The sequence below is a fragment of the Puma concolor genome, chromosome C1, assembly GCF_028749965.1.
Source record: "Puma concolor isolate L17-30 chromosome C1, mPumCon1.1.hap2, whole genome shotgun sequence".
NCBI lineage: Eukaryota > Metazoa > Chordata > Mammalia > Carnivora > Felidae > Puma > Puma concolor.
Window position 1 is genome coordinate 217929352 of NC_141674.1, and position 16400 is coordinate 217945751.

At 51.8% G+C, this 16400-nt stretch overlaps 1 long non-coding RNA gene across 1 annotated transcript; it reads left to right on the forward strand.

Moving 5' to 3' along the window:
* Nucleotides 1-4496: 4496 nt before the first annotated feature.
* LOC147578758 (uncharacterized) lies at nt 4497-15903 on the forward strand. The gene is made up of 2 exons (XR_015255652.1): nt 4497-4702; nt 15031-15903. It is a non-coding gene; the product is annotated as an uncharacterized LOC147578758 (long non-coding RNA).
* The last annotated feature ends 497 nt before the right edge of the window (nt 15904-16400 follow it).

A 16400-nucleotide genomic window follows, 5' to 3' on the forward strand; every position in this document is an offset into this window, starting at 1 on the left:
TTGGTTTCCGCCTCCACGTCTGAAATCACACTGTGCCCTTGGGATCTGTCAACCCCAGTGGTCAGCTAGGGACTCTTCTCGGTGGTTGAGGGCTCGGGTGTCTCTTGAGCCTCTGACCACACAGCGTGCATATGCCACGTCCTGTCCTCTTACCTCCCCAATTGGGTGACACTGTCACTTCTGTGAGATCAGTAGCCAATATCTGCATTAATAGAAGTTTGCAAATGCAGTTCCGAGCTGTGATGGTGAGTTTTGTGCCAACTTGACCAGACCCTAGTACCCAGTTATCTAATCGAACACTAACATAGGTGTTGCTTCGAAGTTAAACATCATCTGCGATCACTTGCCTTTGAGTAAAGGAGATCACTATCAGGGGTGTGGGTGGGCCTCATCTAATCAGGTGAAAGGCCTTAAGAACATGACTGAGGTGAACCTGAGGTGGAAGATGTTCTGCCTCCAGACCACAGCAGCAGCTCCTGCCTGAGTTTCCAGCAGGCGCCTTACGGGTTTTCGACTCACCAACCCCACAACCCACTTAAAGCCGATTCCTTTAAGCAAATAAAGAAATAAATAAGTTCGTGTGTCCTATAAGCTGTATCTCTGCAGGGCCTTGACTCCGACGATGCGAAGCCTATAGCATACGGTGCTGACGCTTTCTTTTCCGCATCATTCTGTTTTTCCTGGAGTTATTGATCGTCGGTTTTTGCTTGCCTGGCTTGTGACATAGTTAACACTAATTTACCCCCAACTCCCTGAGCCTACTTCGCTGTCCTGCCTCCCCCTCCTTTGGTGCCTCTGTGCAAAACCTCAACTTGCCTCTTCCAGACTGTTCTCTGGGCCCCGCGGGGCTGGCCTCCTGGGCCCCCCCCCCTCCAAGCCCAGGGGCATCCACATGGCCTCCCTCTCCTGGGGACCCCCTTCCTGGGTTCGTACCTTCTCTCGCCTGCTTTCCTTCCTCAGTTCAACAGAATACAACTTCATGGTGCCCTGACAAAAGGGGACCAGAAAATAATTTTCCTGAAGTCTTCAATGTCTGAAAATGTCTGTTTCTGTCCTCAGCCTGGCGGGTGGGGGAATTCTAGGCCGGAAACTGCTTTTCCTCTGGGTTTTGAGGGTGTCCCTCCGTTGTCCTCTAGCTCTCAGTAATCCCCTGGTCAGTCCTGAAGCGTTGTGGTTTTGGATCACCCGCGAGAAAGCCGTCGCCCTCTCCCTCAACGCCTACGGGGCTCTTTTTGCCCATGCCGTGCTAAAATGTCATCACGCTGTGACTTAGGGGGGCTGCCTGTGTCCACCCCGCTGGGCACTGGCTGCTCCCTTCATGGGGAAGTCAGATCCCTTGGTTCCAGAACTGGCTGCTCTCCTCCAACCCCCTTCCGGTGTCCCCCGTGGAATTCGCGTTATTTGGACAATTTGGACATTGGTCCCCTCGGGCAGGTTCTCTAATATGCTCATCTATCTTTCCTCTTGATTTCAGCTCTTTTCTTTCTGCTTTGGTTTCGAGGAATTGTTTTCAACTTTCGTTTCAAAATTGTTGTCAAGTGTTGACTTTCTACCCTCTCTGTCTCTTTTCTTTTTTAATTTTTTTTTAATGTTTATTTATTTTCGAGGCTGAGAGAGACAGAGCACGAGCTGTGAAGGAACAGAGCAAGAAGGAGACCCAGAATCCGAAGCAGGCTCCAGGCTCCGAGCTGTCAGCACAGAGCCCGACACAGGGGCTCGAACTCACGAACCTGAGATCATGGCCTGAGCCGAAGTTGGATGCTTCACCGACGGAGCCACCCAGGCGCCCCGGATTCCCCGTGCTTTTTGGCTGGGTCCATTGCAAGCTTCACCTGTGCTCTTCAGCGTTCAATTCTGTTTGCTTTTGTCTTCTGGTTCCATTTGCCCTTCGAGACTCAGGAGTAAGGACCAGAACAAACAACCGAAGCAGCGACCTTCCCTGTTGTCTCAGTGGGGTTTCAGAAGGGAACCGGGGTTGAACGCACATGCTCAGTTCCTGGGCTCTTACAGGACACTTCCTCACATGCTTTCTTGTGCCTTTAGTGGCCGGCGTCCTGAAGCTTCCACCTGGAGGCTGGCTTTGGTAAGGACGCTCTTCCTGCAGGAGAGCAGTTCAGGTTAGGAAGGAAGTCCAGGCGTGAGGAAGTCTCCTTCCCCGGGGACGCCTGCAGGGCTCGGTGTCCAGAACGAACATCCAGCACCTTTACTGCCCCCTCAGCCGTGGACGTGCCTCCCCGGGAAATGGGTGCCTTCGACCTCACCCCTCAAAGTGAGCTTCCTCCTCGTAATGAAGGTGCCTCTCTGGCTCCGGGATGCGGGGGACTGTGAGCATGGGGAGCAGGGACGGTCTGGACGCTGGCTTGGTCCCCGTGCTGTGGCCCGGCAGGCACGGCCCATTCCCACAGGGTGCTCGTCTGGGCCTCTGGTTGGGGGTTGACACTGAGCACGGAGCATTCCGGGTCAGGGGGTACGAAGGTGGCTCGCGAAAGCATCGTGCCTGCCGTTGGCTTGACTTCACCGTCATGTTCGTGGAAGGATGACTCCAAGCGTGCAATCTGTGCCTTAGAAAATAATTTGTTTCCTTTCACGTCATGGGCTGGAGAGAGCCCGGTGGCCTTAAATTCACCACTGGCCTGATGGCAGCCACCAACGGCTTGCCCCGTGGTATCTTCTGCCGTCACCTGACGTAGGCAGATAGCGAAGCCAGGGGTCTATAGGACACCAATTTCATAATTTGCATTTGAAGAGCTGCAGGGAATTCTTAAAAACCAGCATGTAACTGACATGAGATAAAACTCCCCCATTTTAAGGGCACAGCCCAATACGTTTTGTGACAAAACTGTACGGTCACAAAACCACAGCTACGTGCCAGACACAGGCTATGTTTCCATCCCCGGAAAGTTCCCTCGTGTCTCTCTTGGGGGGTGCGGTCTCCCTGTACCTCCAACTCCCATCCTCTACCCTTAGGCGACCACTGACTCCTCTCCAACTCTGTAGCTTCCCTTTTCTAGATAAACAGATCACATAATCATCCAGTCCAGCTTCTTTCGCTTAGCGGAACATTGCCGTGTATCAGAAATGTGTTCCTGTTTTATCCGTGGGGAGCGTTCCATTGCCATGGACATACCACAAGGTGTTTTTCTTGCATCCGTTGATTGACATTTGAGCTATTTCCAATTTCCGGCGACGATGAATAAAACTGCCACAAACATTTGATACATTTCTCTGCGTGTTCGTGTGTCCTTTCTCCTGCACGAATACCTAGGAGCGGAATGGCTGGTCACGCGATAAGTGTCACGCGTCAGACGGAATTGCGTGACTGTGCCAGGGGTCTAGACGACGCACTGTCCACCTTTAAACTAATTAAAATTAAATACAAGTTAAAAGTCAGTTCCTCAGTGGCAGTAGCTACGTGGCAAGCGCTCGATAGCCACCCGTGACCAGTGGCTGCCACACGGGAGAGCGATTCGGAATGTTTCCACCATCCCGGGAAACACCGCTGGACAGCACGGGCTTGGAACTGAAAACCTTGAGTTTCAGAATAGAAAGCGTTTCATTGTTTGGACAAAAGACGTTTTAGAGGCAGTGGGTAGTCTTTCTCACCGTTGTTTACATAAACAGTAACACCCTTGCCAAATCTCCTTACAAATAGAGCATTCCCGTCTTGTACGCATTTTGCAGAACTTGTGTTTGGAGCCGCCCAAGGACCAGGGAGTCCAACAGCCTGAAGAAGTTATTGTTCGTGCTGGAGCAGCCGCCCACGGGGACCCCCTGCCCTCCCAGCCTTGGTAAATTCCTATCAACAGCTGCAAGACCCCAGCGACCCTACAGGATGGAGAGGGGGCTCTGCTCATAGCTGGGAGAATGTCAGAGGCTCCATGACAGGTCGTGTAATAACCGATTGGAATCACAGTCTCAGAAACGAGCTTTATACAGTGCTTCTCAGATGGCTCCTTCGTTCATCGCGCTTTTAAACAACGGCACGACGCCCAACGGATGGAGCGCAGGTCAGCGGTCAACGTCGACAGTCTACGTTTCAAGTTCCAGCATCCTTGAAGACCTTTGGACTTAACACATAGAATTCTTTTCCTGACCACAGCCCAAATAGGTTTGTTTCACCTTGGCTTTTCCATTGAGGTTCTGATTTCCCGGCAGCTGGGGCTCATGGTGGGGAATCTGGACTCAGGACAATCAGGGGCATTGACTGTGGGCATGGCTCGGTCCCTTGTGTGTGGTCTTTCTCAGAGAAGGGAAGTCCCATCACATAAGAAGGGGGTTTTGTTACCTCTGGGGCAATGTTGCATTTTGTGAAAGAAAGTATTTTAACCACCAGTTTGAACAAAGCTGGCGAAACAATAGTCCTTCTTGTGGTCTTTGCCATTAATCTTCTTTTCTGTAGGGGGAGAATCAGATGCCTCGATGACGTCATCGCTTGGCCGGGAACAGAACCAATGGGACCAAAGGGCTGCATTGTTTTCCTGACACAGTGGTTCAAGATGAAGCTGTGCTTGCTTTTTCTTTTCTAGAGAGAAAAGGGAACATCTGCATCTGACCACCAAAAAACATGGCTGGAGTCTTCACATTGGGAGAATTTGCCGGAATGTCTTTGTGGAAGAGATTCGACATTTCCAAAGAGGGTCCCCCATCCGTCATCTGCTCCCTTTTCATCCCCAGATAAAAAGAGCTCATTTTCTTTTTAATGGTAAGTCTGGTGGCATCTTTCTTCCCCCTTCACTGTATTGTTCCTTTCACTCTCCACCTTTGGAGGGCAATAAAGCAATAACGTTATCTTCTGAAAGGTGGTCGGTATTAGCAAGGAGAAAAGGTGTCGTTTACAGACGCTTTGTGTGGAGAAGCTGAATGGCATAACAAGCCTGTTCTCAGGGAAACACAAAGGCTGGGCACTGCCCTTCCAGGATATTCTGAGAAATTGAAATCTCCATGGCGTCGTGAGGAAGGCTCCCTGGGGAGAGGGGAGGAAAAGAACAAACAGATGGGAGGGAGGGGCACTAGACCTGACAGAGAGGGGGCTCCCGGACGCCTATCGAAATCTAACTTCGTGTCCACCCAAAGCTGCCAGGATGGCGAAATGCAGGTCACAAAATGGCGCGCGAGCGTGACCGCTGATGCTCTGTTTTACGTGCCCTTGCCGAGATCGCCGGCCACACCAGCGAGGTACCACGACTGACTTGCATTGCAGAAATGACCCCAAGTTTCCACTCCTTTCCAGAGTCACGCCTTTCGCAGTGTGACTTTGCACCCTCGCAATGAAACCCCAACAACAGTTGGCACTGTCTTGTGCACGAGCTGTGGCTGCTGACGAAGCAGGACCCTGCAATGATTTCTCCCCCACCCACACCCCCCAGGCTGGCACAAGCGGCTCGAGGCGTCCCAACCAAACTTCCTCTGGATTGCCTTCTCTCAGCTCCCAACTCAGAAGCCAGCACTCAGCACTCACGGACAAGCCCCCCGTGAGAGTGGGCAGTCTCCGACCCTCGTGTCACATAGCCAGTCACCTGGCAACTGGGTTGCTTAAGAGTTTACCGTAAGAACGAGATCTATTTCTTGAAGCGAATGCAGACTAAACTCCCCTCACTTAGAGAAAAAAGCTGTTCACGTATCTGTGTACCGCCTTTTAACACGGCATTGCACACACACGTGCACACACACACACACACACACAGCTTTCGTAAAGGGGTTCTTGTGACTCAGATGTGTGCTTATTGCTTTCCTAAAATGACAAGATGTCACATGTCCGTGGCAGACCATTCAAATAACAACGATTCTTCTTAAAACTTTTTAAAGCCGAGTATGAAAGTCCTCTATCCCCGTAACTGCCGATGACCGGCTTGTGAATTTCTTTCAGATCCGTTATCACAACATTATCTCTTTGTCAGTTTGGTTTATATCCTGTGTTCTAAAACAATGCTTTGTTTTACTTAAAAAATTTTTTTTAACATTTATTTATCTATTTTGAGAGAGACAGCGAGCATGGGCTGGGAGGGGCAGAGAGAGGGAGAGAGAGAAAGAGAATCCCAAGCAGGCTCTGTGCTGCCAGTGCAGACCCCGATGTGGGGCTCGAACCCACGAACCGTGAGATCGTGACCTGAGCCGAGGTCGAGAGCCACGCAGGTGCCCCAAATAATGCTTTGTTTTTCAGCGACGTCCGTTACTTTATCCAATTCTTCTACTGAGGCTCTTGTTTCAATATTATTGGTTTTTGTTGTTTATTGGTTTTAATTTCCAAGAACTGTTTGTCTGATTGTTTTCATAGCAGCCTGTTCCTGTTTAATGAATGTAGTATTGATTCCCAAAACGCTCTGAGGATATTAATGAGGATTCTAATGGGCTTCTCTTTCTTTTCTCTCCACCATCTTTTAAAATAGATCACGGGGCGCCTGGGTGACTCAGTCGGTTAAGTGTCTGACTTTGGCTCAGGTCACGATCTCACAGTCCGTGAGTTCGAGCCCCGCGTCGGGCTCTGTGCCGACAGCTCGGAGCCTGGAGCCTGCTTCCGATTCTATGTCTCCCTCTCTCTCTGCCCTTCCCCTGCTCATGCTCTGTCTCTCTCTGCCTCAAAATAAATAAAAACATTTAAAAAATTAAAAAATATATATATCACAAAAATAACAGATAGATTAGAAAATTCAGATAAGCAACCAGGATGCGCTTTACATCCTAACTCCCCGTGAATTATCATTGTTAGATTTTGTTTTCTGTTTCTCGCCTTCTTATATTAACCGTGTTTCCCTATAAGTCATTTGCTGAACTTGCCACTTTCCGGCACTTGGCTCTCCTTCGGTGTCTTAGGATCCTCACCTGTGGGTTTGTGCTGGTGAATGAAAATCTGGGTTCATCAGCAGTGATGGCTGTTGTGAGCATCTTTCACAACGATGAAGGTCACTGTCTTAATTCTGTTGCCATGAGTATTCACGGACTGCAGCGTTTGGCGCTCTGTCTTGGGGTGGGCTTGTCCTTGCCTATAAGGCGAGTATTGGCCAACAGGGAGATTCTCCATAGTTGGCTTGGATGGGGAAGAGACTAGAGGACTGGAGATTCTCTTGGGGGAAGAAAGAGACATACTGTTTACCCTGGGAGCAGAGTATGTTGCGAGTATGGGAATTGCTTGGAGGCCGTCTTAAAGCAGCTTGCTGGGCCCCTCCTGCTGAGTTACCGATTCAGAGGGTTTGGGGTAGAGCCTGAGAACTGGCATTTCTAACACATTCCCCGTGGTCGTTGCTGCTGTTGGTCCAAGGATGGCACTTTAAGAAACCCTGTAAGGGGATCTGACGGCCGAGATTCCCGGCTGTTTACCCCTCCATGCTGACGTGGGGGCCGGAAGCCACTCCGGACGGGACCTCCCTCCTCCACAACCTTGATGTTCTCCTGAGGACCACAGACCTGCGGCAAACCCACCCGCTCAGGGGCCTGGGGGTCTTCTGGAACCTCCCACCAACTCCCAGCCCCCGCCTGCTCCCTGAGTTCCGGAGGCTCCCGAAAAAGTCTATGCAGGCTTCCTGCAGCCTCTCTTGGGCTGTGAACTCTTTCCGTTCTGACCAAGCTTGTCCGGTCCCATCGACTGTGTATCATTCATTGATTTTCAAGAACCCCTCATCTGTTGTTTTTTTCTCTTCTCTGTTTTCCAGCTTTTCCAGAACTCCTCCTCCTCCTTTTCCTCCTACTTCTTAACGTTTAATGTGGCCATTTCTCAACATACATGGAAGTTGAGAAAATAAAATGAATAAACCCCTGCTAATACACGCATACATACATACATGACCCACTACTAAATTTTAAATGTTTCTGTTATTTAAATATTTCTTGTTGTTGGGGCACCTGGGTGGCTCAGTCTCTTAAGCTTCCAACTCTTGGTTTCGGCTCAGTTCATGATCTTATGGTTTGTGAGTTCGAGCCCCGCATCAGGCTCTATGCTGACAGCACAGAGCTTGGTTGGGATTCTCTCTCCCCCCACCCCACCCCTCTCTCTGCCTCTCCCCTGCTCTCTCCTTCTCTTTCTCCCTCTCTCTTTCTCTCAAAATAATACATCAACTTAAAAATTTTTTAATATTTCTTGTTGTTTAAATGAGATCTGGGAAGGCAGATACATAACGCAGGCATTCGATCTGCCCTCTGGAACTGGCGGTCTCCTGTCATCTTAAATAAAGCCCCACCCAGGCTGGTTTACAACACAACATTCCCAGAAGTCTAGTCCTTCCGGTTATACGTTGCTTTCTGGAAAAGTCTTGCTCGTGTCACATATTCCACTTCACTTCATGAATCCATCCACGAATAAGCCAAATGGGGACCAAACGGATGTAACAGGATATGATCTGCATTGTAAACGCCACAAGCCTTCACATCTTGAAGACAGAAGACAGGCTGATGGATATGATGATCTGCCTCATAGGAGGGTAAGGTTTTGTTCATTTATGGCTGAAACTTTACCCTGGGTTCCATCCATGCTTCTACTCTGTACAGTCTTGCTACTTTTCTCCATCTGCCTGACCGTGGCCAGCCTTGGCCATGTTTGGATAAGTTTCTAGACGCCAGTGACTTACATAGGTGGAGATCAGCTATGTTGACTTAGTTAACACTCTTCTGTATATGTGAGAAACGCGTGTGGACGTGGGGAATAGGGATCTAGAATGCTCTGCCCCTCCCTGGCCAAGCATACAGCAGCGTCACCAGGCGGAGCTGAGCACCTGCTGTGGACAGCGGAAACACAAAATGTCCCTCTGACCGCCTCTGGCCAATTTGTCTCTTCCAGCCGGTAAGCTGTGCCAGTGCCCTATTCTTTTTAATTAAATTTTTTTGTTTGTTTTTAGAGAAAGAGAGAGGGAGAGCAAGAGTGAGGGAGAAAGGCAAAGAGAGAGAGAGAGAGAGAGAGAGAGAATCTTAAGCTGGCTCCATGATCAGCACAGAGCCCAACGTGGAGCTCGATCCCACGACCTGAGCCCAAACCAAGAGGGGGACACTCAACCCACTGAGCCATCCATGTGTCCCGTGCCAGTGCTCTATGTTTTTAAAAACTGCAGGTTAACGTTTCTGCGGGGGAAGTGGGTTTTAAACAAGAGAGCTCGGCGGGGAGTGGATGGGTCTTCACCCCTGTCGCTTATCTGTGAGTTTGCCCTCCGTCAGCATCAGAGACCAGGATCTGCGCCTAAAAACGAGGGTCGCGGGGGTGGAGCCCCAGGTGCTGCCTGACCCCTCCCTGGGCCAGGCACATGGGAGAACCTGCCAAATGAGTCACTGGACCCCGGTTATCATTTCTTGCTCTTTACTGCTTTTGCAGATGATAAAAACACACGCACAACTCAAAAAATGTGTTCAATAGACAGTATCCGAGAGACATGAAAGGCGGTCTCTCCAGCCTTACATCCCCAAGGCAGCCACTGTTAGCCGTTTGGTACTTTTCATCCCAGAACCTTCTGTGCCCATAAACCTGCTCTGTCACTCCCTTGTACCTTTTCCTTCTCTAGCCTATATTAAAAACATATGATAGGGGCGCCTGGGTGGCGCAGTCGGTTAAGCGTCCGACTTCAGCCAGGTCACGATCTTGCCGTCCGCGAGTTCGAGCCCCGCGTCAGGCTCTGGGCTGATGGCTCAGAGCCTGGAGCCTGTTTCCGATTCTGTGTCTCCCTCTCTCTCTGCCCCTCCCCCGTTCATGCTCTGTCTCTCTCTGTCGCAAAAATAAAAAAAAAAAAAAAAAAAAAAACAACAAAAAAAAAAAAACGTTGGAAAAAAAAAAAAAACATATGATAGACATTTCCCCAAGTTGAGAGTTAAATTCTACCACGTGCGTCCCACAATTGCTGACTCGTCCTTTGTATGATACACTGATCCTAGCGGAGGACCCTTTAGGTTGTAGCCGGAAGCATCCGCGCGAGCGTATCTCTACCAGGAGTGGCGGCTCAAAGAACAACTAAATCTTGGGGCGCCTGGGTGGCTCAGTCGGTTAAGCGTCCGACTTCAGCTCAGGTCACGATCTCGCGGTCCGTGAGTTCGAGCCCCGCGTCGGGCTCTGGGCTGACGGCTCAGAGCCTGGAACCTGCTTCCGATTCTGTGTCTCCCTCTCTCTCTGCCCCTCCCCCGTTCATGCTCTGTCTCTCTCTGTCCCCAAAATAAATAAACGTTAAAAAAAAAAAATTTAAAGAACAACAAAATCTTCAGATCAGGGAGTCAAGACCCAATGCCCCCCAGCTCCTGCCCCTTTAAACCTTAGCACTTGAGGTGTGCCCCTTCCTGAGGCCACGCTGAGACCCCCTGGCAGGCCCAGGGACTCACCGCTCCGAGAGTGCCTGCTGGTTCCTCCACTTGGGCTCCGCTCTGCGTTTCTGCCCTGACGTGTTCTTTAAAAGTCAGGATTCGAAGTCGGATGCCGACCGACCTCGAAACCCCCTGCCGTCTCATTCTCGAGGATTGCTGCTGTCGCTGCTTTCTTCCCAGTCTGGTGCATCCCCATGAGCGGCCGAAAATAGTCCTCGGCTCAGCCCGCAGGCTCGCTGCGGGACCCAGCCCTCACTCGGAGAGCCCTTCCCCGGGGCCCAGGCAGGCAAGACCCACGTCACCTCTTTGGCCCGTTTCTGCCATCCTAGGTCCCCCCTGCCGGGTGGAGCGTCCTCCAGACTGAGCTCACTGCTGACGGAGGGCTTAGAATGCTGGGCAGAAAGAACTCGCCCTGGATGCTCCCAGGGCGCTGTGACGCGGGCCCAGTCTCTGTGCCCGGTGACCACTTCTCCACCGCAGCCAGGGAACGCGGGCACTGGAGGTGGCCCAGCGTGCACGGGCAATGCAAGAAACAAGGCCAGTGCCAGCCGTCTGTTTCAAAAGGCGTCCTCCAGCCAGAGGAAGGAGTGTGTGCTTACATGTGCACGAGTGTGTGTGCACATGTGCGTGCGCGCGCGTGTTTTCTGTTCCGCATCCTTCCCCTACCTGGGCATATCATCCCGACCACGGTTTCATGTCCCTTACGCCGTGGGGACGACAAACAGTGGTGAGCCGGTAAACGTGAACCCACCAGCTGCCCGGAGGAAAAGCCCCGATGAGCATCCGCTGCCTTCCAGGGTATAAATACTCCCACTGTGGCCAATTTGCAAGCTATCACCGTGACATCATTAAATTCGGAGTTGGGAAGAAATGCAAAGTAACCCCCCCCCCATTATATATATATCGGATTTCTGCCACACAGACACAACAGACGTCAATAGCCTCAAAAGCACCGGCGTTAGTCGAAGAGGCGGGAAGTGGCGAGTTTTGAATGCTTATTGCCTCTTTTTAAATACAGCTCATTTCTAAGTTTATATGCTTTGATTTTGAATAGCAGCTGCATTTAATAACTGGCTCAAAACATTCGTCTGACTGCAGCAATTTGCTCCTAGAAACTCGTCCAAGCCGCCGAAAACTTGGTCCACCGCTGAGTGGCTCTCAGAGGGAAGCAAACCCCTGAGATTCATCGTTTCCTTAAACATTGACGTGAATTGGGGCGCCTGGGTGGCGCAGTCGGTCAAGCGTCCGACTTCAGCCAGGTCACGATCTTGCGGTCTGGGAGTTCGAGCCCCGCGTCGGGCTCTGGGCTGATGGCTCGGAGCCTGGAGCCTGCTTCCGATTCTGTGTCTCCCTCTCTCTCTGCCCCTCCCCCGTTCATGCTCTGTCTCTCTCTGTCCCAAAAATAAATAAACGTTGAAAAAAAAAAAAAAACATTGACGTGAATCAGTTTCCCCCTTCGCTGCACGGGCGTGGGGGCTGAGTGGCACATTCTCTCTCAGCCGTGATGCTGGACACCCAAATCTCAGCTCTCCACCCTTCCCAACTGGACTTCTGATTCTTTTTGAGAGAAGGGGGGCAACTTCTAGAAGGTTCTGAAAAGAATGATCCCCGGGAAATACTTGTTCTGAGTGCCTCTCACAGAGGTCAAGCTGGGCCTTAATTCTAGCATACAAATCTGCACATATTCCTTGTTTCTGAATCTCTAGAGTATCTGAGCAGACAGGAATTTGTCCGAGCCTCCACGAAAGGAAACTAAGACCCTTCCTTGGTCACCCCGACTCCCGGGGACACGCTTACCTGAGACCAGGACAGAGACCTCGCCGCCAGAGAGCAGCCGGAGAAGATTCCAAATGCGTTTTCAGAAGCTTTTCTTACGTAAACTTTCCATTCTGACTTCCAATAAAAGAGCCAGAATATCTCTTTCCACGAATTAGGAATCCAAATCCAACGTGTGGATTAAATCCAATACACCAACGTAAATCTTCAAGTTGGCACAATGCATGAATTCATCAACAATAACTCTAGAAGTCAACGGCCGTGCGTGTGATACAGCCCTCCTGGGCTTGGCCTCCCGGTGGTTGGACGTAGAAGCTGAATTCTCCCCAAACCGGCCTCTGTCTTTTGCTCCAGAACGTGCGTCTCACTCGCTGGCTCTTCTCACTCCGGGCCCGCTGCGTCCCAGTCCCTCCGATGTTGTTTGGGATCCTTTCCAGCACAACCCTCCAAGGACCAGCTATCTACGGGGGCGGGGGCACAAGGGAGGAAGCAAGTGCATTATTCCCTGATCCCCGAAACATACGCGCACATACACCAATGCACACGCATATATACGCAGGCACACACAAGCACGGACATTCACAAAGACGCGTATACAAACACACGCACACAGACAGACAAGACCAAATACACACACGTGCGCGCGCGCGCACACAGAGCTCATAATCTGTCTTCCAGGGAACCTTTCAGACACCTAATTTCTTGCCTTAGCCCCGCCTACTTTTATTCTCCCAATATTGGTCAGCTTAACCAGCGAGGGCTTCCTGTAGTGATCTTCCCAATTCCAGGCGAAGACATTTCCACGCGTAGCTGGAAAGGTTTCTGGTTTGGGGAAGCATCACGCTGAGGATTGTACACCCAATTAGGATGTGGGGGAGGGGGCAGTTTCCACACCACCAAGCAGGGTTCAGACACCAGCTGGTTGTCCTACAGTTCGATGCAGTTCGGACACTCTGTACCCGGGGACAGCGTCACATCCCACAGGTTTAGGGCTCCGTCCCCCCGGACTGCCCTCCACTTCAGACACCAGTCATAAGCCCAGCTTGTCACCTGTGCTTCTGACTGACTGGCTACAGAATGGAGGTCCCAACAACTCCATTCTTCGGTTCCATTAATTGACCAGACTGGCATTCAGAACTCAGAGAAACATTGGATTTATCAGGTCACCAGTTGATTATAAAAGGGTATAATCCAGGAATAGCCAGAATGGAGGGCATGAACAGGACAAGGTGTGGGGAAGGGACACGAAGCTTCTATGTCCTCTGAGACCCCCACCCTTCCCACATCTCCACGTGTTCGCCAACCCAGCAGGGGCCCAAACCCTGTCTGTTTGGGGTTTTATAGAGGCTTTATTACATAGGTACAATTGATGAAACCATTGGCCATCCACGATTCATCCAACCTCCCCTCTTGTGGGAGTGGGTGGGACGGAAGCTTCCAGCCCTGTAGTCACACTGTCGGTTCTCCAGCTAACGAGCCTCCATCCTCAGGGGCTTTCCAGAAGTCACCTCAGTAACCTACCAAAGGACACCTTTGTGACTCTTATCACTTAGGAGACTCCAAGGGTTTTAGGAGCTTTGAGCCAGAACCAAGTAGGGATAAAATAGATACTTCTGACCACAAATCACAGCATCACAGCCCAGGTTGAGTGGCGGCCGGCTGGGCATGCAACACGGGAGAGCTCCTCTCATTCCTCTTCCTCCGTCGCGTCTCGATTCACAGAGGTGATGGAGTGATCACGGGAAGGGGGAGGCGGGGGGAGCTCCGTGTGGAAGGGGAACACGCACCTGCAGGCTGGCATTGAGCCTGAGTGTCAGCATGGAAGCACCTAGAACAGAGAAGATGGGACAGACGTGGCAGGGACACGTGAGTGGCCAGAGCGCGGCTCACGTGCCTCCTGGTGGCATCCATGAAGTCTATTCGACGTCACAAGCATAAACAACAGCTTCCCTGATAAAGAACAGGACTGGTATTTTCTTTTTTTTTTTTTAATTTTTTTTTATGTTTATTCATTTTTGAAAGACAAAGAGAGACAGAGCACAAGCAGGGGTGGGGCGGAGAGAGAGGGGGACACAGAATCCGAAGCGGCTCCAGGCTCTGAGCTGTCAGCGCAGAGCCCGACGCGGGGCTCGAACTCACGAACCGCGGGATCATGACCTGAGCTGAAGGCGGACGCCCAACTGACTGAGCCACCCAGGCGCCCCGGGACTGGTATTTTCCAATTAATTACTTCAAAGTCAAATCACATCATGCTTCAAATTCCCAGAAAGGTCACTTCTCAGGCCTTCACCCCATGTCGCCGCCGATCTCCAGTCTTCCTTGTGCTGTGCGTTGAGCCGCGCACCTGTCCACGTGATTTATGATTCAAGGCTCCGGCCTTTTTATTGGCATTTTCTGAGCACCTGCTGTAGGTCAGGGGCCTTGCACCTTGACCTCTTTCCTACACAACCATTCCCAGTCGGTGAGAACTGGTATCATCCTGATAGCCCGGGCCTCAGAGGCTCGGACCGGCCAGCAGACGTCACGGGGCCCCTTGCACTGCCCCCTACACTGGCCACGAGCCGGACAGCTCTGTCCCCTTAGGCCCACCACCTCTGGACCCTGCAAGGCTGCCTGTGCATCAATCTGGGGCTCTGGTTCAGAGGGTTAGTGACTGGGGCAGCCAGCAGGGTGTTAGAGGGGGAGAAGTTGGGGTGTTTATCTCCCCAGAGCCCTCCCTGTGGGTCCCTTCAGGTTGACCGTCGCTGCTCCTCAGGGAAGTCGTCTTTACCTGTGCTCCTTCTTCCAAGTTCTGGCAGCCGCTCTCCGCGCGGGTCCCGGGGCCTGGAGATGCTGTGATGAGCCCCCGGGTATGGCTCTGGGCCTTGTTCTTTCCCTGCACTGGGCCCAGACCTTTGTAAATATCTCCTCCGTTGCCACTAATAAGTTCCCGTAAGTTTCACCTCCACAGCAGACCTGGATTCTTGTCTGTTTTCCCTGTCTCTGCAGACATCACCTCGCTCATCTGGACCACAGGGATGGCCTCCTGAACGCCTCCTGCTTCCGTGCCCCTCTCTCCTCCCTAGCGCAGTCTACGAGCATCTGGAGGGATATTTTATAAACCCAGGTAAGATCGCATCACCGCCGCACTGAAAATTTGTCAATACCTTCGCGTCCCATTCTTGCCCTCACTCACCTCACTTTTTCCGGACCCCATTCCCACCTCTGCCCTCCTCATTGATATCCCCATGCCTGGAATGATCTTGCCCTCATGTCTGCACTCGCTGGGTTGTTTAGTCTGGGTTATCCAGGGCTGAGCACGGTTCCCAGCGCGGTGGAAAACCAGAGAGGGTGCTTCGCGATGGGGCAGCTGCAGAGTCACCTTGCAAAGGGTGAGAATACCAAGAGGAATGAGGGACAGTGGCCCTTGGCGGACCCCCCCCCCATGGGGTGGACAATGGTGGAAACTAGGGCGATCCAAGAAAGTGGGGCTCATGATCTCCCCAGAAACAGAAGGACCTTCCGAGTCCTGAATTCGTTCCGGACTGGCCATCTGTGCCTCCTGGGTCCCCACGAGAGAAGGTTGGACTGTTGCTCCTGGACAAGAAGCTCCTGGCCCGTGGGGAAGATTCTGTCCGTGTCGTGTCCCCATTCGAGGTCACTGGAGGGGTCTGATCAGCGAAGGCTTGTATCACCATCGCTTGTACGTGTCATGTGACCCTTTGTCCCCATGTCCTGAGCTTGCTGTCCGGGTCTCTCGGCCTCCTGTCTCGGAGCAGCGATTGACGGCTGGAGGAGGAAGTCCAGATTCCTGCTGAGTGTCGGAGGAAGGCAACCCGAGATCCGGAATGAGTCACAAAATAAAAATATCTGCACAGGCAATGCAGATGCACGGTACCCAAGCTGAAAAAGCGCAGGAGAGCCTTTAAAAACGCTACTGTGGCCAGAAGTGACGGCCAGAAGCAGCTTCTGACCACACGCTGCCGTGTCTAAGAATGCACTGCGGAATCCGAGCCGCAGGCTTCCAGGGCGGTGAGGGGCTGGAGGGGCACCCACGGTGGGGCCAGAGGCTGGGGGTGGAGACAGAGGGGTCTCAGCAGCCAGAGGGTCCCCTGCACTTGCTTGCTCTAAAATTACCCTCAAGCACAGGCATAAATCATTGGTGTTTTCTCCTCCCCACCCTGTGGTCACTAGATGTCACTGCAGGAAAAAATCTGCCCGGGAAACTGATGCAAGGGCCAGAGATATTAATGTTTGGAGCCTACGGAAGTGGTTGCCTTGGCAACAGGGAGCGCGTGAAAGAACTTCCTTCTTTGCCGACACCAGCCGCTTCCCAGGGATATTACAGTCAGCGCTGCAGACAGCAGATGCTGTCGGGC